Genomic DNA, 25,391 nt, shown 5'->3' with positions numbered 1-25,391 from the left:
TCATAGATTAGTTGACCATAGTTGTATGGGTTTATTTCCAGGCTTTCTATCCTTGAACTATACACTCTTGGCTAATAAAGTAGCACATTGTTTTGAAAATTTTCTCAATCAATAAAGACTCTTCCATACTATACTAAGATGAAATTTTTTTTTTTTTGATGTAGCTGTTTCATCTGTGGCCACTGCTATTATTTTGCTGTCTCAGGAGCAGTTTATTTTTAAATTTATTTTTCTTTTTTGACCATGCTTGCAGCATGCAACAGTTCCCAGGCCAGGGATTAAACCCCTGCCACAACAGTAACAACATTTATCCTTAACTCACTAGGCCAGCAGGGAACTCCCTGGGGAGTAGTTTAGACTCTTGTAAATGACAGAACCAATGGCCGATGGTCTTCTTTTATGACAACTCTAGTACTGAATAATAGGATACAGGTTTTACAGAAGTTGTTCTAGTTACCTTCAAGGAAATGATCAAGAATAAAGGGTAAAAGGACAGCAGGCATTTAGGAATTGTTAGGAAAACTTTGATATAAATTTCATTCCTAAAATATTTCTAGCATACTACTCTAAAGATAAAGTTGTTTTTGATAAGAAGTACAAATTCATGAATTGAGTTTATTTTTGTAGGTTTTCAATTTTTTGTTACAAATAGAATTACAAAGTGAATTAAGCTAATGAACATTTCTTAGTAGGCTGGTAAGTCATTCACAGAAAAAAAGAGGAAATAAACAAATAAATTCATTGATTAAAACCCTTGAGGTATAGAAAAATCAATCTCTTTCTGAAGTCATCTACTGTCTTTAGGTACTTTTTCTGTACACACTTTATTATATCACCTTAGTAAGTTCTGAAATGTCAACATTTTTTAATCATCCAATGTATTTTTCTTAATTTCAAGTATTGCCATGAACTTGATTAGTTCTTCCAAGGGCCAACTGAGATGGAAGACTGTAAGATACATAAGCAGCAGAAGAAACAGAGATTGATTTGTGTGGAGACTTGTGCTAAATCACAGCAAGTACTCTCTTGGACCAGTACCTCTAAAATGTCCCAAGCATGTATTTCTTTGACAATCCAGGTAAAAGTAGTCTTAGTACTATCATTATTTACATAATACATTTTTTGAAAGAAAATAACCAGGCTGCCATGATGTCAGAGAGGGAATCTACTGTGATGACTCAGAAGATGGAACAATCGTGCCAGTTTTCACTGAGTAAATGAAAACATTTTCTGGGAATTAAACTTTGGACTTCCTTGCATGTTAATGAACTCTTTAACCCACCAAATGTGCAAGCTTGGTGAATTTTTTTGCCAGAGATATAGAGACACCTACTGAGCAACAAACTTTACCAGATTACTTAATATCTTTCAGCTAACTCTAATATTCTATAGTTTTATGTCATTAATTTTCAGTTATTGGGACAAATAAATGTTCAGCCACATGCAGTCAAGTGCGTAATAATAGAAAGTAAACACCTTATGAAACACAAATAATTTGGTTGTCAATGAAGACACAGATTCTCCAAATGAGTTGGTTTATCTGGATTGTTCAATATATCTGATTCAGATGTTATGAAAACTTTGTTATAATATTGACCTGTAGGTAACTGATCTATATAATCTGTATAGTATTGATCCATAGGTTAACCTAGATAGCATAGTCACCATCAAATATTAATTTAATAAGTGATTATTGCATGTTTCTTATGAGTCAGTATTGTGCTAGGCTCTGGGAATCCAATGGTAAATGATAAAGATGCAATTTTATGATCATATAGTCTAGTAGGATATTACATATGCCAATAACAATCAGGTGAATAAGAATAATTTTAAATTGGGATAAATGTCAAGGAGAGCAGCGGTGTGCTAATATTAAAAATAAGTGGCACTCCTGTGGACTTTGCAGATAATAAATAAATAAAGTAAATAAGTAAGTGTTGGAGTTGTGGTGTAGCAGATTAGGGATTTGCCTTGTGCTGCAGCAGCTTGAGTCACTGCTGTGGCGTGAATTCAATTCCTGGCTCAGGAACTTCTACATACTGTGGACACAGCCAAAAACAAACAAGCAAATAAATAAATAATTGTTCAGGTGCTACTTCGGAGTAGTTTGGAAAAGCCTCTCTGAAGAAGTGATATCTCCAAGATGCAGTCATAGGAAAGAGGGGAAAGGGCAAGCACTCCAGGCTGAAGGAACAGCATGTGCAAAAGACCCAAAGTGGGAGGTGTTGAGGTACTGAAAAAAAGGCCAGTAGAATTGGAGTAAGGTGAGCAAGGGCAAGACAGACAAAAGATGAGGCTGGAGTCATAGGCATGAGCCAGGTGATATAGAGCCTTGGAAAAGGTTTGAAGTACAAGGCAATAGAAAATTCTCAAACGGAGGACCTATATGAAATGTGAGAAAGCAGAAAAGCAGAAGGAGGAAATGGTTAGGAAGCTGTTGCTATAATCCAAGAAAACAGTGATTGAGCCTTAGACTCTGGTTAAAAAAAATGAAGAAGAAGAAGAGGTAAAAGGACGTATAAAAGATATAAAGACTTAGGTTAGAGGTGGTCTCAGTATGACATATATATAGAGAGGGTGATGCAAAGAAATGGCTATTGGTATGGAATAACTTAATAGGCTTCCAAAGGGTTAGGTTTTGTTTTCCTGTTATTTCTTTATTTTTATTTGGGCATGAGGTTGTTCTTAATTATTCAGACTTTTATTTTATTTTTTTTGCTGCTGCTACTTCATACTTTTTTCTTTGTTTTGTTTTTTGGTAATAGTTTAATATTTTATTAGAGAGAGCCTTCATGTTTTATTTATTTACTTTCTTGTCTTGTTGAAGATAGTATGACAATATCTCTAAGTATATTGCTTTTGGAGTTTTATTACACTTATATTTTCTGATACTGTCTAATTGTATGATGTCATCAGAAAAGGGTTGTATATGCTGCCTAAGTAATATGAAGGATTTGTTCATAGTAGTTTACTTCTACCTGACCTATCAACTTAGGAAACTAGTCAAATAATTTCCATCTCTTCTTTATTTTTTATAGTATTTCACATGTTTTACAACTGAAATGTATTTATTCTTTCTTATCCCACATTACGAGGATGTTTGGTAGCTATCCCTTCGTGCTGCTGTTAGTACTATAAAAAGCCTTCTCATTTTAAAAGATTGGAAATGAAAAAATAAAATGTGATGTAGCTATACAATGAATAAATATTCTACAATAAAAAAAATGAAGTGTCAGAGAACTCCCAAAACTCAACAACACACTTAATCCAAATATGGGCAAAGGACTTGAATAGACATTTCTCCAAAGATACACAAATGGCCTGTAAGGACATGAAAAGATGCTTGACCTCACTAAATGCAGTTCAGAATATCTTCTTATACTCTAAAACTTAAAATCAGAATATTTACCATACAAATCACAGTTTAATGGCAGGTATGTGTTATAGCTTGATCTTAGTTTTAATGCATCATATTCGTCATGTTTATTGCATATTTTCTTATCTCTTCAATTGGATTACAAACACATTTTTTCTTTTTTCTACATCCTTCATGTTATCAACAGTTTCTTTTCTTCCAAGTTATAAGTGTACTATTTTGTTTCTGTGCCTTATTGTAATTTCTCTTAATTTGGAAATTCAGTTTTTTCACATTCTATTAAAGAATCTTTTCCAGTTTTCCTTTTCAAAGTTAGATCTACCTCAAAAATTAGTTTCTCATAATGAAAAGTTCCATCACTTTGCTATTTCGTCCTGACTCCTCTCTCCAAGGTTGTTCCCTGGAAAAGAAACATTGTGATTATTCTGTGTAGCTCCAGAAGACAGAATGAAGATTGATAGTGGAAAGTGAGAGGAAGAAAGATTGTATCTCAGTTTGTGGAGGACCTTTCTAATAACTACAACTGTGTGGCAGTCATTGGAAGTGCCCAGGTAGGAGTTGGTCATTTATCACCTCGGAAGGAATGCCAACATTGCAGTGTCATGTTGCAGAGGAATGATTCCTTCCAGATCCCTCCTGACTCTAAGATTCCATTATTCAGAGAGGACTTCTTTTTAACTCCCCCACCTTGCCTGCCCCATCTTTTTCTCTAATGTCTAAGCAAAATCTTAAATTAAAAAAATGTGAGATAAAATAAAATCTCTATGGAATAGCTAGCAAATTAACATCTTCAAGATTATTTCATTTCTCCTCTCTAACTCCTCTTTTGCTTTGTATTTGCAATGTTGGACTTTGTTGCAAACTTTCCAACATGTGCATCCCTTTCTTTTATTACTAGTAGTGTTAGCTCCCAGTGTTGTGATTAGTCTTAGCTGCATCTCCAAATCTCATTTTTTATTATATATATAATATATGTATATATATATATATTTGCATTTAGCATGAATTGGCATGAAGAAATAAAGGGCACACTGGAATTGACAGACTAGCAGGAAGTCTTGCCTTATTCTCTCTCATAATCCCTTAAATTTCCCATCTATCATTTCGTAAAGTTGAAATACAATTCCTTACATATCTCTCTTACTCAATTGAAATACCACATTGTGGCATACTTTTGTATTGGGAAAAGAATCCTAGTTTGTCTAGGTCAAGGCTTTTCCTTGATTTAAACCATTTGAATATATTTCCTGCATCCCTTTTCTGCTAAAATCAGCTTTCATGAGAGTCAGGCATTTTCTATCCCTCTGAGAATGCTCCACTGTGGTCAGTGGCTTAACATAAACTGCTCTTCTAGCCAGATTTTAAGCTCAAGTGTGATTAAATTCTTAATCTGATGTCTAATACCACATAACAATAAAGAATTTCTGCCCAAATACTAGAAGATGTAGGAGTAAGACTGAAGTGGGTTTAAGATTGGCTCCCTTTGAGAGAAGCATTATTACTGTGTTGACCTTAAATATATGTAAAGGTGTCAAAGGTGGAAATTATGTGCTCTTGGCAAAGATTTAATGTGTGGTATGAGAGAACATTTATGGCCTAGGGTAATCCCAATGAGTGAGAGAAGGTGTTTGCCCACTTAATGTCAGATGACCTCTTTGTTAATTAGCCACATAGGATCTGCCCTGGATGTTAAATGTTAGAATCATAATCCTTTCATGGCTAATGTCACATCTAGATTGTTATTACTAGAAAGTAGTTTGTGGAATTATTCATGGTCTTTATCAGCCTGGTATTTCCAAAATGAAGGATATCATGCATGGAAAATGCCAATTCAGTAAATGGTACACCATAGGCACTTAAAACAAGTCAGCCTCTTCTCACTCTTGCCCCCTCCCCCAACCAACTCACTAGCTTTCCATTTTTGCCTAAGATCTTCAGCAATAAAAATATACCTGGGTAATAAATAACATACTTCCTGCCATTTCCGTTCTTTAAAGGTAGGAATCTGGAATTGAGTCTCTTTCTTTCAACAGGCTTATCCTGTATTATCTGTTTGAAGGCAGAGCCTCTAAAAGGGCTTGTAAGACAGAAATGGAACATCCGCCTATTTATATTGTCTTCAAAAATCATTAAACCTGGAAGAATCTATTTGGCCTATCAAATTTGCATTTGCCTCACTCATATTTTGCCAAGTTACTTCCTTTCCCAGGAGTCGAACTTACTTTCCTTTATTCTCTTCATGTTTCCATGTTAAATTTTAAAAAGCAACGTCTACACAACCCCCATCATCACCACCACATATACACACATCACCCAGACACACATTTTCACATCTATCTGTAGATTTACAGATTGTTTCATACTTGATTTCTTTTATACCCCTGCCCTGCTAAGTCAGCATGTTAATTTATTTTCAAGGCTACTTATATAATTGAATAGATGTAAGCTTGAGAAAAAGTTGTGATTTATGTGTATGGGTTGGCAGAGGGCAGGGAGGCTATCATCAGCCTTGAAGGAATCTAACGTCATAATACATACTAGCCTTCCACAGTCACATTTCTAGTCTCACGATGGCTGCAAATCTGGGTGAAGATTAGTCTTTTTTACCCATAGGAGGGAGAAGATTTGAAATTGAACTCCTAAGTGGAGAGGAAATGGCTGCTAACTTATCTCAAGGAATGTAAGAACATGTGCCTCTGGATCAATCATTTTGAAATAGTTGTTTTTTCCTCTCACCTAGTCCAGTGAGGAAGACATGTAATATCTTGGAAAGGGGAAAAATACAGGAGTACTTTAAGGGGATTCTTTTAGCAAAATATAGTGGACAGTGAAGCCTGGGAATATAAAAATGAGCCAAAAACGAGGACAGTTGCTGAGGAGGGCATGAGGTAAAGAGGAGGTGGATGTCTAAACTCAGGCAGGTACATGTTCATATCAGCACCTCCCCTTCTTTCTCGCTTTACTTTTACCCTGAGTGGAGCTTGAGCACTGGGAGGATAGATACTAGGCTAGAGAAGGGTTGGGAGAAGGAGAGACTGAAATCCCAGTCTTCTACTCTAGTCCTGATATCAGCAGGTCATTGGGAACCTAGAGTACCTAAGTCAAGCAACCTTCAGAAGCTTCTTTAGGGTCTTTTTTTTTTTTTAGGAGAAACATTTTCTGCTTCTCTTCTACCTTACTTTTTTTCTGAATTCCTCTTTATTTGCCCAAAACCCTTGTGTACTTTTCAGCTGCTACAGGGTCCCCTTCGAGATACCCTACCCAGGTCCCCTGTCATCCTCTGCCCAAAGTTCCAAATGACCCCTCCTGTCAGAGTTCTTTACAACACTCAGATTCAGAATGCAGTTCATTTCATTTATGTAGATATTAAGTTGAATTAAATCACATGAAATTATAAAAAAAATTAACAATCCCTGAATTTCTACTTTTATAATCTAAATGAAATGCTAATTGATCATCTGATTCAAGAATCGATGTTTGAAGGGAAAGCTTTTCCCAAAGTTTTGGCCTCCTCCCACCTCTACTACTCTCCATTTAATGAACCATCTTTAGAATGGTTCAGCTTTACTTTATCTGCTTACCTTTCTGAGTCTTGTAAATATTTCTGTATTCCATTGGGCATAAAGGCAATTGTAGGGGTGGACACATTTTCAAATAGGCAAATCACAAATCCAAAAATAGAGTTTCCCTTTTTGATATCAATATCTGGCTCTTAATTTACTCACACATTACAAAGCTCAACTTTTAAAGATGATAGGAAGTTTATCGTACATATGTAGTAAGTTTCTTTATGCTGATGTAAATGCACAAAAGAGCCTAGCAGGTTTTAAATGATAGTGAAATAAAAATAACCAAGAGCCATTGACTTCCAGCCTCTTTACCTTGTTATACAAATATCTGATTTTAATTTCATTCTTTAAATGTATATTTAGCTCTCAAAACTGCAATATTATGGTAAATAATACTACATACACTCTTAACATATGTGTTAATATGTTGAAAACCACACCCATTAGTTATGTTCAGGTGAGCTGGGTTTTATGCAATCCTCAGAATAACGCTTCTTCTGTCATCACTCTGCATCTATTTATGCCTAGTGTAAAATGTCATAAATTAGAAAAAGTTCTAATTCCACATTATTTATTTATTTTTTAATTCACACCTGCATGTCTCTGCAGCACATATCTCTGAGCTCATTTAAAGTCCAAGCAGGCTCAAGCACATCTGTTTGGTGCAGGCTCTACTTCTGTTCAGAAGTCACTCGTGTATAAACACACGAATATGGGAAAGGCTATGTATTACTTGTAGCTTTGGAAACTATTAGAAAAAAAAGGCCTTCATATATGGTAAGATGCTAAAATAAATTTCTTTGAAACTAATTCTTTAGACTGAGTTCCCAAAAGGTCAGGGACAAAAGAACAGTGACAAATTCTGACTGCATAGTCCAAAGTGAGGTGATGAACCATCTTCCCAGGAGTTGCAAAGGAAACTTGAAAATACCAGTTTTATGACCTTTGGCTGATCACGTATCTCTAGCTTATAAAGTGGGACACAGAGCCCTATAGAAGGAAAGTTGGAAATCTGAGAAAGGTTTTCCCCAGAGAGATGCTCAAATCAAGTCATGTGAACTCACCACCTTTCACCCTCACAAAGATGGAGAGTAGGCAGGGCAGGGCTTTGTCCTCACTTTACTAGTATGAGGGACTTCAGTGGGACCAATCAGAGACCTTAAGTAACTTTTCTGTAGCTTGACGAACAGTGAACTTGTGTCTAATGTAGTCTTGAGGATTGAGCAAGAGGCCATGTCTGAAGCTGCTTGCTCACATAAGAAGCAAAAAGAGAATTAGCTATGGTCAGGACACCCTTCATGCCATAGTTTGATAGGCTAGAGATCTATGAATGTTTTCCACAGATTCGATGTGGGGTCTCTAGAGGAACTTGCTTGAGGTTGTTTTAGATGCACCTTTAGAGAGTTGTCTAGGGAGCAAGGAAATCTCGGTCAACAGGCCTATGTCTAATAGCAGAATAAAGTTTCCATCTGGGGGAGCTTCAGGTGGAGATACCTGGAAATTGAGAAAAGAGGGTGTCTGAACAATCCACAAAGCACCCTATGAGAGGAGCCAGCACTAAGCTACCACATATAAGTGAAACAGATTACAAGGGTGCCAATAAAGTAACAGGTTTTCTGTACAACCATACTACACACACACACACACACACACACAGTTCTACCTCCAGAGGATCCAGGAACCACAGGTAATGACTATTTTTTTAAGGGGATGAGAACTTTCTTTCTTTGTGTGTGTGTGTGTGTGTGTGTGTGTGTCTTTTTTGTCTTTTTTAGGGCTGTGCCCACAGCATATGGAGATTCCCAGGCTAGAGGTTGAATCAGACTTACAGCTGCCAGCCTACACCACAGCCACAGCAACCTGGGATCCGAGCTATGCCTGTGATCTTCACCACAGCTCATGGCAATGCCAGATCCTTAACCCACTAAACAAAGCCAGGGATCAAACCCACATCCTCATGGATGCTAGTCAGGTTCGTTAACTACTGAGTCATGATGAGAACTCCTTAGTGGGATAAGAACTTTCTTAGAGGACTTTCAGATTGATTCTAGGTTCACAGAAGTATTGAGCAGAATACATCAATTTCCCACTTACTCCTTGCCCCTACACATACTAGCCTTCCTCATTATCAACATCCTCCACCAGAGTGGTACATTTGTTACAATTAATGAAGTTACATTTTATGTATCATTATAGCCTAAAGTCCATAGCTTACATTAAGTTTCACTCTTGGTATTATGCATTCTATGAATTTGGATAAATTTATAATGATATGTATCCACCATTATAATATCAGTATACAGAGTAGTTTCACTGTCCTAAAAGTCTTCTGTGCTGTGCTCAGTCATCCCTCTCTTTCCCCAATCCCTGGCAATCGCTGCTCTTTTTACTAGCTCCATAATTTTCCCTTTTCTAGAATGTCATATAGTCGGAACCAGACAGTATGTATCCTTTTAACTTAGTAATTGCATTCAAGTCTCCTTTATGTCTTTTCATGGCTTGATAGCTCATTTCTTTTTAGCACTGAAAGATATTCTATTGTATATATGTACCACAGTTTATCTATTCACTTGATGAAGGATATCTTGATTGCTTTCAAATTTTGGCAATTATGACTAAAGCTGCCACAAACATCTTTGTGCAGGTTTTTGTGTGGATATAGGTTTTCAACTACTTTGGTTAAATATCAAGGAGTATGATTGCTAGATCATACAATAAGAGTATGTTTAGTTTTGTAAGAAACCGCCAAACCATCTTTCAAAGTGGCTATCCTTTTTACATTCCCACCAGCGATGAATGAGTGTTCCTGCTGCTCCACATCCTAGCCAGCACTGGAATTGTTAGTGTTCTAGATTTTGGCCATTCTAATAGATGTGTAGTAGTATCTCATTTTAATTTGCATTTCCCTGCTGACATTTGATGTGGAACATCTTTTAATATGCTTATCTGTCATGCATACATCTTTTTTGGTGAACTGTCTGTTAACATTTTTGCCCTTTTTTTAAAATTGGATTTTTTGTTTTGTTGTGTTTTAGGAATTCTTTGTATATGACAGTCGTCCTTTATCAGATGTGTCCTTTGCAGATATGCAGATATTTTTCCCAGTCTGTGATTTGTCTTATTCTCTTGATAGTGTCTTAAATAGAAGAGATTTTTTATTGAAGTAAGTTGATTTACAGTGTTGTGTTAGTTTCAGGTATACAGCAAAATGATCGAGTTACATATGTATTTTTTAGATTATTTTCTATTATATTTTATTACAAGACATTGAATGTAGTTCTCTGTGTTATAGAATAAATGTTGCTTTATCTATTTGTGTACAGTAGTTTGTATCTGTTAATCTCATATTCTTTTTTTTTTTTTTTGTCTTTTGAGGGCCGCATTCACAGCATATGGAAGGTCCCAGGCTAGGGGTCGAATCCAAGCTATAGCTGCCAGCCTGCACCCCAGCCACAGCAACCCAGAATCCAAGCTGTGTCTGTGACCTACGCCACAGGTCACAGCAATGTCAGATCCTTAACCCAATGCATGAGGCCAAGAATCAAACCTGTGTCCTCATGGATGCTAGTCGGGTTTGTTACTGCTGAGCCACAATGGGAACTCCTAATCTCATATTCTTCATTTATCCCTCTGCCCATTTTTCCCCTTTGCTAAGCATAAGTTTGTTTTCTATGTCTGTGAGTCTATTTTGTTTTGTATATAGAGCCCTTCCTATTATTTTTTAGACTTCACATATAAGTGATATCATTGTAGTATTTGTCTTTCTCTGTCTGACTTACTTTACTTAGTATTCCATAGAGCAGAAATTTTTAATTTTACTGTGGTCCAGTTTATCAATTATTTGTTCACAGATTATTTTGTGGTGTTGCGTGTAAAAAGTCCTCCCCAAATCCAAGATTGTCTAGATTTTATCCTATATTCTAGTATTTTCATAGTTTGTATTTTACATTTAGGTTTATGGTCAATTTTGAGTTAATTTTTATGAAAGATGTAAAGTTGGTGTTTAAATTCTATCATAATTATTGTTATTATTGTTGTTGTTGTCATTATTATTTTGGATGTGAATGTCCAGTGGGTTTTCTAGCATCATTTGTTGAAATGGCTATATTTCTTCATTGTATTGTCTTTGCTCCTTTGTCAAACACCAGTTGACTATATTTATGTGGCTCTATTTCTAGGCTCTCTATTCTGCTTCATTGATTTATATGTTTCTTTTACCAATATCATGTTGTCTTTATTTCTATAGCTTTGTAATACATCTTGAAATCAAGTAGTGTCAATCCTCTAACTTTGATTTTCCCTTTGATATTGTGTTGGCTATTCTGGGTCTTTCACCCCTATATACACCTTAGAATCAGTTTGTTGATATCCACAAAATAACTTGCTGAGTTTTTGATTGGGATTTTCATTGAATCTGTAGACAAGTTGAAAAGAACTGACATCTTAATAATATTGAGTGTTCCTATCCATGAACATGGAGTATCTCTCCATTTATTTTGTTTTTCTTTGTGTATATCAGAGTTTTATAGTTTTTATCATATAGATGTTATACACATTTTGTTAGATTTATAGCTAAGTACTCCATTTATTAGGGGAATGCTAATATAAATGGTTATTTTTTAAATTTAAAATTCTACTAGTTAATTGCTGATATGTAGGAAAGCAATTGACTTTTGTATATTAACCTTGCTATAATTGCTTATTAATTATAAGAGTTTTTAATTGATTCTTTCAGGTTTTCTGTATAAACAATCATGTCATCTGTGAATAAAGACAGTTTTATTTCTCCCTTCCCACTTCATATACTTTTTATTTCCTTTTCTTGTCTTATTGGATTGCCTAGAACTTCTTGTACCGTGCTGAAAATCAGTTGTGAGTGGTGATATCTTTGCCTTCTTCTTGATCTTAATGGGAAAGCATTGAGTATCTCATCATTAAGTATGATACTAGCTGTTGAGATTTTGTAGATATTCTTTATTAAGCTGAAGAAATTCTCCTTTATTCCTAGTTTACTGGGAGTTTTTTCATGAATGAGTATTAAACCTTATATCTTTTTAACTTATAAGATAATGTAAGACATGTTATAATAAGAAATTAATGAGTTTTAAAAAGCGCATGTTCCTTAGAAAACCTGTTATTTAATACAAGTATATAATGTAAATTGGTTAGAATACATATGAAACAACAGTTGTTCTTTCACATCTACCACACCATGTAAGATTTTTTGAAAACAGAAAACTTTATATAGTACCTTAAATTTTAAACAGTAAATGATGATAACACAATAAATCTTTTACCTATCAATTCTCCTTCCAAAAATGAGAATTTTTAATTGCACATTCATTTCCTTAATCCTTATAAAAAGTATCATGCAATATTTTAATGGAATTTCTATTTTTTAAGAAATTCTTGACTTGTATATTGAGTGTACCAAAACTACTTACATCTGTTATACTTGACAGAAAGTAGAGGAGAGAATGATGTAACAGCCCTTTGGAAAAGGTCAGAAAGAGCATGCTGTGTGCCTGTTCTTGCTCTTGCTTTCTTTAGTGTGCTTACCTTTTAGTTGCACAAGAACTATTTCCCAGCAGTATGACCATACATGATTTTCGTTTCATGAAATGTGAGTGATTTTCACTGCCTCTGAGAGAGTAATTTTTTATTTAACCAGTACTTATTTGGGTGATCCAATTGAATTATGTTTGATTGGACCGTGTTCACTGATGAGTCAGTTACAGAATCATACTATCAATATGTACTAGATGTTATAGCAAATGCTTTTTGAAATTGTCACAATAGTATGATTATTAAGAAATTAAGCCCTTGTCAGTCACATCATTTGCAAATGTTTTCTTCCAGTCCATAGGTTGTCTTTCGGTTTTGTTTATGATTTCCTTTGCTGTGCAAAGCCTATCAGTTTGATTAGGTCCCATTTGTTTATTTTCATTTTTATTTATATTGCCTTGGAAGACTGAATCTTTTTTTTTTTGAGTATCATATTTTAGCAAGTAATTAGCAATGAGGTTAAGAAATATAGTGGTGGAATAGGGAAAATACTGGTTCCTCTGTCAAGGATTTTGAGCTCTTATTCCTCCCTGTTTGCTCTCTTTTTCTAATTAATTAAGATAGAACAGTCTCTTCCCTTCTTTTAAAATAACCCTGCCAAAAAGAAACTTCTCTGATTCTTGAGATAAATTCCTATTGCCACTACTTTCTATACTGTGTTAATTTCTCATCCAAAGAATTTGACACTAGCACTAAATGTCTTTCTCCCTTTTGTGTCGCTTCAGATATCAGTATCTTATATAGTCTGCAGTATGACGTGTTCTATTGTAATAGGTATGACATGACTATTTTACTTCAGTGTAAGGGAATCTGAAGGCTTAAACTATAATTGAATCAAATAAGTCATAGTCATACATTATCCAGTTATTGAGTCTATCTTCTGAGCTTTGCAAGCTAAATATATAATCACAACCATGTCCTCTTCTCTGTTGTCTTCAATAACAAAACATCGTTAGTCCACTTCGGCTCCAGATTTCCAACATGGCAGCTCTCTGTATTAAGAAATTTAAGAAATTATCCTTCAAAATACAGGTACTACTGTGTAATTTTATATATGTAAAAGAGAGATTGTCTAGTCCATCTCTTTAAATATAAAATAGGATGAGAAAATTCAGACTCAGAAGTAATGATCAAAAAGAAAGTGGCGGTAATGAGATTTGGCAAAAAGTCATATGGCTCCAAATTTAATGTTTATACTTACTGCTCCCTTTGTTACCAATAACTTCACATTTTCCTTTCCCTATAGTAATAAATTGTATAATTACTATAGAAAAACATCACTATTCTAACCTGCAGTAAGATTTTTGGGAGTCTTGAATTGGTTCAGTCTGGTGTTTTGTTTTTTAAATCAGGTAATAAAGGACTAAAACCAGATGTGACTAGCCATGCTGTAATCATTAAAAACAGGTTTTCTTGATCTCATAGTAGGTTATTCTAAGATCAGAGCTCAAAATTTCTGAATTATTAATGGCTACAAGCAGCAATAAAAATTTATTTAAAATGTCCATACACTTGCCTCCTCTGATTCTAGGATGCAGGCAGGAACTTGGTGAACACAAATATATGGCTTGTTTGGTGGTATAATCATTGTGAGCATGTATCATGATTGTGTAAGCAAAATACTCACTTTTCCTTTTCTTCTTTTTCTGTAGCTTCCATTTCCCACCAGCTTTTGCACCTGCCTGCCATTTCCTGAATGCCAGTGTGACTAATGAGTGCCAGAGGCAGCAGATGGGAAGGTAAGCTTTCCCTGTCTGTACTCACATATTATGCAGTAGGATTTCTTGTTCTTTCCCATAACATTCCACTCAGTTGATCACTAAATAGTCAGATACAGTGTGAGATGTATTTGGTACTTGTTTAACACAAGGATCTGCATCAGAGTTTATGTAAGAGTTAGCTGAAAACATGGTTTGAATTTACTTGCTAATCTCACTAAAATTCAGTCGTGCAAGTACTGTTGAGCCCCACCTGTGATGCAGCACATCCACAGCTCCCCTCCCAATCTAGCTATTGAAACCTTATGAGAGTTGATGCCATAGATCTACCCTAATTCTGACCTCAAAATCAACTTCATTGTGCCATAGGCCATATTAGATTGCTAGCAGATAAAAGAATCCATTCTTCCAAATGTGTGAAAGGACTCTGAATTGTGGTGGTCATGCACTCTGTGAAACAGTCAGTTCCTAATTACTTAGGGACTCCTTTTCAAGTCAAAGGATCCATAAAGTCTATAGAATGTTCTTCTTTTCCTTCCTATAGTAGCTTCCCTTTTGTTCATTGTGTTGCTCAGTAGAACCTACAGAAGGGGGCCAGAGAAAAAGAAGTAAAAAAATAAATAAATTCTGTCTATTTTGTGGTAGTAGGTAACAAAATAGAATATTGTGACAATGCAGAAGATGTGGAAGCTACTGGTTATAATGAGGCTTACAGATAATTCCACATCAATTATTGAGGTTCATTTTATAGCTATGGGAAACTAGGAATGCCTATGTAGAAAAATTTTTTGCTTTTGTAGGCATTGATATTTACTATCATCTTGGCTGATAGTAATTTATAAAATTTTTGCCATAAAAGCAGTGATGATAAAAACCTAAGCATAATATATAAGTATGAAATAAAAATAAATTCTCAGAATTCCCTAGTGGCCCAGTGGTTAAGGATCTGGCATTGTCACTGTTATGGCATGGCTTTGATCCCTGGCCTGGGAACTTCCCTTCTGCATGCCACAAGCATGGCCAAAAAACAAAAACAAAAAAACAATAACAAAAATGAAAACAACCCCAATTCCCTCTCCCCACCTCCTACTGTCCAACTCCCAAGAAGTAACCCACTTTGAACAATTTTATTTTTGGATCTTGTATTAGTGAGCTCCATCACTCTAAATAATATGTCTCTACTGTTTTACTGAACCACTCTAACCAGTTATATCTTACCTAAAAACTGAAAGATTAAAGATGAAGAATTTAGACCAGTTATATAATCTTACCTCTCTTCATACTCATTTAAAAGCACTTCCGTCATTACCTTCAATCTCTAATAGTAGATTTAAAGCTCTAATTAAATACATGCATATATATATGTATGTGTATGGATATGGATGTAAAATATCTATCTCTACTGTGGATACTATTTCTTATCTTTACCATATTAGGTAAAAATTTAGTACCTATTACATTTTTGTGTTTTGTTAATTGGGTTGATGGTAAGACTTAAAATTCAGTAAATTCTGTAAGCATTACTCATTTAAGATGAAGCAGTGTGAGCATACCCATGGAGAAGGTAATACATATTTTCTTTGGGTCAAAAACCAGAGCTACTTGAAAAAGAATGTCTCTATTAGAAATTCTTTTGTTAGGAATACCCTCCCCTCTTTTCTTTTCTTGAAAGCTTTTAGGATTTTTTCCCTCTTATCTTTGAAATGTGAATTTTTCATTCATCCTGCTTGGCATTCTACCAGCCTGAATCTGAAAACTTGGGTACTACTTCAGCTCTAAACAATATACTCCATTATTTTAAAATGTATTCCTCTTTTCCATTTTCTATGCTCCTTCTTTGTAGAATAGCCATTAGCTAATAGGCATTAGTGTTGGATAGCCTGCAATGATTTTCTAACCTTCAACTTCCCTATTAAATTTTCTGTCCTTTTCTATGTTGATTTGCATTCTGGGAAATTTCTTCAGCTGTTTATTCTAGACTTTTTCCTTGTTTAAAAATATTTGTTAATCATATTCTAAATTTCTAAAACCTCTTTCTTAGACTTCTTTATTTTGATATAGCAGCCTATTTTTATCTTTTTAGAATATTTTCTTAAATCTTTCTGAACATATACAATATTTCCAATTTCTGAATTACTCTTGTTTATTTTGAGGTCAGTTTTGTTTATTTTCCTTCTTATTTTGTGCTAATTGTTTTTCTCAAATTCTGAATGAAATAAGTTCTAAGATATGCTTATTCTTTTTTTTCAGATTTTAATAGCTTTGAAAACAGGATGCATCTTAGAATCGATAGAATGTCACAGTTTAACTGGCACTGCTTTTTTTTTTCTTTAGTGGTATGTAAAATTATGTGTTCTACAATTAATACCATCTTAGTTGAAAGGAAACAAATGATTTAGTCATCAGTAGCTGGTTAACATTCATAAGGGTTATGTCAACTGGCAAGGTTTTCTTATACAGTTATTGAGGCTTGTTACTTTTAAGGGCATATGTATTCTAATTGTGTAAGGTTTTTGGTTGGCACACTTCATTTTAGACTGCAGGGGCAGAAGAAGCAGATAGTTACATGGTCCATTCCTCACATACCCTAGCACCAAACTAAAGAAAGCTTTGCTCTGAGGTGTGGCACTTATATGTAAAAACCTGGCTTTTCCCAGGAAGATCTTTTAATTTTTTTTAACATAGTTTGAGCCTGAGAATAAATGCTTCTAATGTAATCAGGGACAGAGGTTGAAATTAGGCACTAATTTCCATCGCTATTCTTTAGAGATATTAGCATCTGGATTTTAGCCTTTCTTCACATTCTCTATACATCTATCTAATTGTCCTTAGAGGTTCTGAAGTCTACTAGATCCCACCTGGGTGGCAGCATTATCTTGTTAGTGTTTTGACTCTAGTTTCCTTCACTTTGATTTGTCTATCAACATGATCATATTGACTTCTGCTTCTTTATTTAGTTCCTGGATGAATGGTTCTCACTCTAGTCTGCACGTTGTAATCACTTGGAAAACTTTATAAAACACAAATCCCTGATCCCACTTCCAGGAATTCTGAGTTTGGGCTATGGAATTGCTAAATCTGAAGTACAACCAAGATTGAAACCTGTTGGCCTAGAGAAACTCTGAAATCTAAAATGTCAAAAAGGAGGCAACATAGGGTATTGATTACCATAGTAATCAACTACCATAGCTGAATTGCCTTGGTTTAAATTCTACCTCTATCACTTAATATCTTATGATCACAAGCAGGTAAATTTCACTGTGACTCAGATTTCCACATCTGTATATTGGAGTACATAATCATAATAATGGTTTTTAAGGTTGCTATCTGTTATATGGACTCAATAAATTAATATTAAACAACATAGATCAAAGTGTTACATAAATGTAAAATGATAAATACACTAGCTACTGAACATTGTTTCTTCTGTCTCTTAAATCTCTCTCCAACACGTTTCACTAAGTGCATCATTCATTCCATTCATAGTTTTGCTTACTTCTGGAAGTCTGTATACCAGACTCCACTGCCCATCACTTAGCCCAGTCTTGCTAATGTTCTTAATTTCGTAGCCTTGTTGTCATTCTGATGAAGCAAACCACCCATTGAGTCATCCTTCAACTCTCCTTCTCCACTCCTCACTTAGACTGTTGAAGGCTACCGAAAAAAAAATGGTGTCATTACAAATTCATGGTCTGGTACCCTACGTGGGTTCTCCACACTGATTTTTCTTCATGTGTCCCTGGTTGACTCTTCTGCTTCTCACACAGTGACTCATTCACATGTTTCCCTCCACAAACTATTTATTGGGTCTCTTTTCCATCTCAGGAAACAACTTTTTCTCCTACTTCATTAAAAAGTTGGAGACTATATTGATGAGAATACACTCATAGTAGGAGACCTTAATACCCCCTTCATATCAATGGACAGATCCTCTAGACAGAAAACCAATAAAGCAACAGAGATCCTAAAGGAAACAATAGAAAAGTTAGACTTCATTGATATCTTCAGGACACTACATCCAAAAAAAGCAGAATACACATTCTTCTCAAATGCTCATGGAACATTCTCAAGAATCGACCACATACTGGGACACAAAGCTAATCTCAATAAATTTAGGAGCATAGAAATTATCTCAAGTATCTTCTCTGACCACAATGCCATGAAATTAGAAATCAACCATGGGAAAAGGAAAGAGAAAAAACCTACTGCATGGAGACTAAACAACATGCTACTAAAAAACCAATGGGTCAATAAGGAAATCAAGAAGGAAATTAAAAACTACCTTGAAACAAATGATAATGAAGACACAACTGCTCAAAATCTATGGGATGCTGCGAAAGCAGTGCTCAGAGGGAAATTTATTGCAATACAGGCCTTTCTCCAAAAAGAAGAAAGATCCCAAATGGACAACTTAACCCTCCACCTAAATGAATTAGAAAAAGAAGAACAAAAAAGTCCTAAAGTCAGCAGAAGGAAGGAAATGATAAAGATCAAAGAAGAAATCAATAAAATAGAGACTCAAAAAACAATAGAGAAAATGAATAAAACCAAGAGCTGGTTCTTTGAAACGGTAAACAAAATTGACAAACCCCTGGCCAGACTCACTCAAAAGAGGAGAGAAAGAACCCAAATAACCAAAACTATACATGAAAAAGGAGAAATCACAACGGATACAGCAGAAATACAAAAAACGACAAGAGAATACTATGAACAACTATATGGCAACAAGTTTGACACTCTGGAAGAAATGGACAATTTTCTAGAATCTTACAGCCTGCCAAAACTGAATCAAGTAGAAACAGACCAACTGAACAGACCGATCACTAGAAATGAAATGGAAGAGGTCATAAAATCACTCCCTACAAATAAAAGTCCAGGACCAGATGGCTTCACAGGTGAATTCTATCAAACATATAAAGAGGAACTGGTGCCCATCCTCCTTAAACTCTTTCAAACGGTTGAAGAAGAAGGAATACTCCCAAAGACATTCTATGATGCCACCATCACCCTCATTCCAAAACCAGACAGAGATACCACCAAAAAAGAAAACTATTGCCCAATATCATTGATGAATATAGATGCAAAAATTCTCAACAAAATCTTAGCCCACCGAATCCAACAACATATCAAAAAAATTATACACCATGACCAGGTTGGGTTCATCCCAGGTTCACAAGGATGGTTCAACATACGCAAATCAATCAGCATCATACACCACATTAACAAAAAAAAATCAAAAATCATATGATCATCTCAATAGACGCAGAAAAAGCATTTGACAAAGTCCAACATCTATTCGTGATCAAGACCCTCGCCAAAGTGGGTATAGAGGGAACATTCCTGAATATAATCAAAGCCCTTTATGAGAAACCCACAGCAAATATAATCCTCAATGGGGAAAAACTGAAAGCCTTCTCACTCAAATCTGGAACAAGACAGGGATGCCCACTCTCACCACTGCTCTTCAACATCGTTTTGGAAGTCCTAGCCACAGCAATTAGACAAACCAAAGAAATAAAAGGCATCCATATAGGAAGAGAAGAGATCAAACTGTCACTGTATGCAGATGACATGATACTATACATAGAAAACCCTAAGGACTCAACCCCAAAACTCCTTGAACTGATTCATAAATTCAGCAAAGTAGCAGGATATAAGATTAACATTCAGAAGTCAGTTGCATTTCTGTATACCAGCAATGAACTATTAGAAAAGGAATACAAAGATATAATACCTTTTAAAATTGCTCCTCACAAAATCAAATACCTCGGAATATACCTGACCAAGGAGGTAAAGGACCTATATGCCGAGAACTATAAAACTTTCAGCAAAGAAATCAAAGAAGATGTAAAGAAATGGAAAGATATTCCATGTTCCTGGATTGGGAAAATCAATATTGTAAAAATGGCCATACTACCCAAAGCAATCTACAGATTCAATGCAATCCCTATCAAATTACCCAGGACATTTTTCACAGAACTAGAACAAACAATCCAAACATTTATATGGAACCACAAAAGACCCAGAATCGCCAAAGCAATCCTGAGAAACAAAAACCAAGCAGGAGGCATCACTCTCCCAGACTTCAAGAAATACTACAAAGCCACAGTCATCAAAACAGTGTGGTACTGGTATCAAAACAGACAGACCGACCAATGGAACAGAATAGAGAACCCAGAAATAAACCCTGACACCTATGGTCAATTAATCTTTGACAAGGGAGGCAAGAACATCAAATGGGAAAAAGAAAGTCTATTCAGCAAGCATTGCTGGGAAACCTGGACAGCTGCATGCAAAGCAATGAAACTAGAACACACCCTCACACCATGCACAAAAATAAACTCCAAATGGCTGAAAGACTTAAATATATGACAGGACACCATCAAACTCCTAGAAGAAAACATAGGCAAACCACTCTCTGACATCAACATCATGAATATTTTCTCAGGTCAGTCTCCCAAAGCAATAGAAATTAGAGCAAAAATAAACCCATGGGACCTCATCAAACTGAAAAGCTTTTGCACAGTAAAGGAAACCCAAAAGAAAACAAAAAGACAACTTACAGAATGGGAGAAAATAGTTTCAAATGATGCAACCGACAAGGGCTTAATCTCTAGAATATATAAACAACTTATACAACCCAGTAGCAAAAAAGCCAATCAATCAATGGAAAAATGGGCAAAAGACCTGAATAGACTGTTCTCCAAAGAAGACATACAGATGGCCAACAAACACATGAAAAAATGCTCAACATCGCTGGTTATAAGAGAAATGCAAATCAAAACGACCATGAGATATCACCTCACACCAGTCAGAATGGCCATCATTAATAAATCCACAAATAACAAGTGCTGGAGGGGGTGTGGAGAAAAGGGAACCCTCCTCCACTGTTGGTGGGAATGTAAAGTGGTACAGCCACTACGGAGAACAGTTTGGAGATACCTTAGAAATCTATACAGAGAACTTCCATATGACCCTGCAATCCCACTCTTGGGCATCTATCCGGACAAAACTCTCCTTAAAAGAGGCACATGCACCCGCATGTTCATTGCAGCACTATTCACAATAGCCAAGACATGGAAACAACCCAAATGTCCATCAACAGATGATTGGATTCGGAAGAGGTGGTATATATACACAATGGAATACTACTCGGCCATAAAAAGAATGACATAATGCCATTTGCAGCAACATGGATGGAGCTAGAGAATCTCATCCTGAGTGAAATGAGCCAGAAAGACAAAGACAAATACCATATGATATCACTTATAACTGGAATATAATATCCAGCACAAATGAACATCTCCTCAGAAAAGAAAATCATGGACTTGGAGAAGAGACTTGTGGCTGCCTGATGGGAGGAGGAGGGAGTGGGAGGGATCGGGAGTTTGGACTTATCAGACACAACTTAGAATAGATTTACAAGGAGATCCTGCTGAATAGCATTGAGAACTCTGTCTAGATACTCATGTTGCAACAGAAGAAATGCTGGGGGAAAAAATGTAATTGTAATGTATACATGTAAGGATAACCTGACCCCATTGCTGTACAGTGGGAAAATTAAAAAAAAAAAAATTTTAAGAAAAAAAGTTAGAGACTGTCAGTTGCCGACTTCCTCACCTTCCTACGATGAATCACTTAGTGCATGTAACCTTCCTTCCTTTTCTTCAAGTCTTGTCAAGCAAGTAATACTCCTCCTACTCAAAGAGAATTCACATATCTGTTTTCTTGGTCATTCCCATTCTTTCTGTCTCTTATTGTCTCTGTCCCTCTCTTGCTTTCTCTTCTGTGTTTCAGCTTTTTCATATCCTTCATTTAGATTATTCCCCTCAACATATCAACATTTTAAGCCTCTCAAAAAAAAAACCTCCCTAAACCACAACCTTTGTGTCCTTCACTTCATAGAAAAACTACTCAAAAGGATATTGTAGATCTACCTTCTTTCCTATCTCAGTTCCTCTCAGTCTCATCCTACCGAAATTAAATGTCTGTCCCTCACACTTCAACAAACTCTCTAATGACCTACATGCCAAATCTAATGAACTCTTTTCAAGACTCATCTTCTTGGGCTTCTCTATGGCAGTGGATGTTCCTCTCTTGAAAGGGACATCTCCTTTGGCTTCTGAAATATTGTTTCCTTCTCATTCTCCTTTGATAATCTTTTCAAGTCTTCTCTGTGACCTTCTTTTGTCCGCTTGTTTAGTATTGGTGTATCGCAAATTATGACCTTAGCTTTATAATCCAGGATGTTTCTTCCACTGCATATTCTGATACTTCTGTGTATAAGCTGTGGCTCAGAAATCTTTATCTGCAGCCTAGAACTCACCTCAGATCTCTACTTCTTTAGACACAGCTGCCTAATAGAACTTTCCCATCTGGATGACCCAAGGAACTTGTAAAATTGAGATCATTTACTTTTCCTCAATCTTATTTTCCCTAATTTTAGAAATGAGTGAATGATTTCCAACACAGAAATCTGGGACTCGCTTTTGATATCACGCTCACATTCCCATTCTAGATGAGTTTTTAAGCCCAGTTGCTTCTACTTCTATAATGTCTCTAATCTTCCCTTCCTCCTATTATTTACCTCCATTACTATTGTGTTTACTCAGAATCTGATCTTTTTAAAAAACATCATCAACATTTATTTTATTTTTTAATTTAATTTTATTGGAGTATAGTTGGCTTACAATGTTGTATTAGTTTCAGGTATACAGCAGAGTGAATCAGTTATACATATAAGGAATTTGATCTTTTATTGGCCAAGTTTATAATTGTCTCAACTTGCTTCCTTCAATCCATCCTTTACAAGAGAATTTTTCCCAAAATTAATGTAGAAGGAAATGAATGTTTACCTATTTTAAGACGGAGATTAAATTCTTATTTTTTACACCATTATAAAGAGTGATTTGACCCATTGTGTGGGAGAAGGTGAGACTATTTTATCTCCCAGTGAATGGAGATCAACCAATTATGTTTTTTGAAGACACAGTCCATCCTGTACTTTGGAAAAGAGAAGCCAACTTTCTTCATGCTGGTAGATTGAACTATTGAACTCCAGTTTTAATGGGTCACTGAGGTTTCTCTTTTGACAGAAAAGAAAATATAATTTTCAGGATAATAGAGATTTTTTTTCTATGTGTACCTTTTTATTTATTTGTTTTTCTAGTAACTAGAACAGAGGTTCTCAAAGTGTGGTCCCTGGACCAGAAGCATAATTAGTACCTGGGAACTTGTTGAAAACATGATTCTTGGCTCCTACCCCAGATCTACTGAATTAGAAATTCTGCACGTGGAATGCTGGTAATATGTGTTTTAAAAAGCTCTTCAGACAACTCTGATGCAAGCTAAAGGCTGAGAAATACTGGGCTAGAATGATGTCTGCCAAATAGTGTGTGTTAAATAATCATTTGTTGAGAAAAAGGATAACTATATAATGAAGGGATAAAAGGGTCTTGTGGTTTCTAGGTTGCTATGAAAGACACTGCGGAAGCTTCTGGGAACCTTGTTGAGTCAGAATTCTCTCTAGATAATCACTGTCTTCCTGTGAGAGGGACTCTCAGGTTGCCCACACCCAGAAACTGAGCCCTTTGGCAGTCTGGTCTTTCAGAGAGTAAAACATCTCTTTATGTACAACAATATCTTTTCTTTGGAGCTGAAACTCCAATAGCAGCCCCTGAATACTAGTCAGAGAGGTTGCAGGAAGCTTTGGCTTGGGGGTGGCTGTCAGTAGTCTGAGCCATGTCAATAAGGAACGAGTATTATCATTACATGTGCACACCAATTGCAATAGTGTTAACATGAGTCTGGTTGCAGCTTAAATTATATCACAGGCATCATAGCACACATGCACTAAACCTAAGCATTTTTTTCTCACATCATTTTTTTTTCTTAATTCTAGATGGGACTCTATCAGCAACACAGCAGTTTAAGCAGACAAAAAGAAACCCTTCCTAAATTCTTGGGATGGTAGAGTCCATGTTAAGACTAGAAGATAGCAAGCTCATAAGAGGAATTAGAATCACTAAAGATGTACATTTCTAGTGGCTATTATTACCAGCAGGGTAGTGATTCTGATGCAGCTTTTATAAGGTGTTCCAGTCTGTTGACTCTAATTCATTTCCCCAACAATGTCGTGAAATATGATCTGCAAATCCATCCTTCTTTGATTCTGCTTTCTTTAAAAAAAAAAAAAAAGGTGACCCCATTTCCAAGAGAAGAGCCCTGGATGGCAAATTAAATATAGTTAGGGAGAAGAACCCTACTTGCTATTAGAAGTATTTTTCCTCCACTACTCTTAATAAAAATTTCCCTCTTGCTTCTGAAAGAAATAATTACTGAAAGTTGAGATTTAGGGGCAGTGATTTTCTAGTTCTAGTGAGGAAGCTATGTAAACCTTAACTAAGGAATACTACTATGATTCCTCAATAATACCAGGCATGGGAATTCCCATTGTGGCTCAGTGATAAGGAACCTGACTAGTATCCATGAGGACATGAGTTCTATCCCTGGCCTTGCTCAGTGGGTTAAGGATCTAGTATTGCCATGAGCTGTGGTGTATGTTGCAGATGTGGCTTGGATCCCACATTGCTGTGACTGTGGTGTAGGCCAGCTGTTCAGTTCCAATTCATCTCCTAACCTGGGAACTTTCATATGCCCATATGCTGTGAGTGCAGCCCTAAAAAGGCAAAATTATAATAATAATAATACCAGGTACATGAGCCCTAAAAATGCTAAAGGTGCATAGGATAATGTCTCAGAGGATTCCTCCTGTCCCTCTGTGTTGAAGTTATCAGCATCTCCAAACTGATGAACCCTTCAATCTTTGTTCTTAGTGCCTAAGCACTGATGAGCAAATTTTTGGACATGATGAGAACAGGAGAGCTGGGCAAGTTACTCTCCTGAATGCCTGTGAGGTTAATAAAAGGGGTTCTGCCTATACTCTGATATACCCTGATGTCAGAGGTCTGGTTCAGAGAGCACCAGCTAAGGGAGCCTTACATGTATTAATTAGGTCCACCTGAGATTGATGTGGGCTCAATCTGTGCAAAGTTCTGTAAGAGAACTATGTAAAGTTCTCAGTGAACTTTACATTTTAATCTCTCCCCAAATTTGACAAATATTGGTCAGTTGGTCTGGTGGTGGGCAAGGGTGAAGAAAGTG

At 35.9% G+C, this 25,391-nt stretch overlaps 1 long non-coding RNA gene across 3 annotated transcripts in view; it reads left to right on the top strand.

The window, feature by feature from the left end:
* LOC125133553 (uncharacterized) overlaps positions 1–25,391 on the top strand; it is a 319,775-nt gene that overhangs the window by 278,847 nt on the left and 15,537 nt on the right. For all 3 annotated transcript variants that reach the window (XR_007136465.1, XR_007136464.1, XR_007136466.1), the window contains one exon: positions 14,163–14,249. This is a non-coding gene — a long non-coding RNA (uncharacterized LOC125133553). The remainder of the gene's footprint in view (positions 1–14,162; positions 14,250–25,391) is intronic.

This window comes from Phacochoerus africanus, chromosome 1 (assembly GCF_016906955.1).
Source record: "Phacochoerus africanus isolate WHEZ1 chromosome 1, ROS_Pafr_v1, whole genome shotgun sequence".
Lineage (NCBI taxonomy): Eukaryota > Metazoa > Chordata > Mammalia > Artiodactyla > Suidae > Phacochoerus > Phacochoerus africanus.
This window is presented reverse-complemented; position numbering and strand designations above follow the sequence as displayed.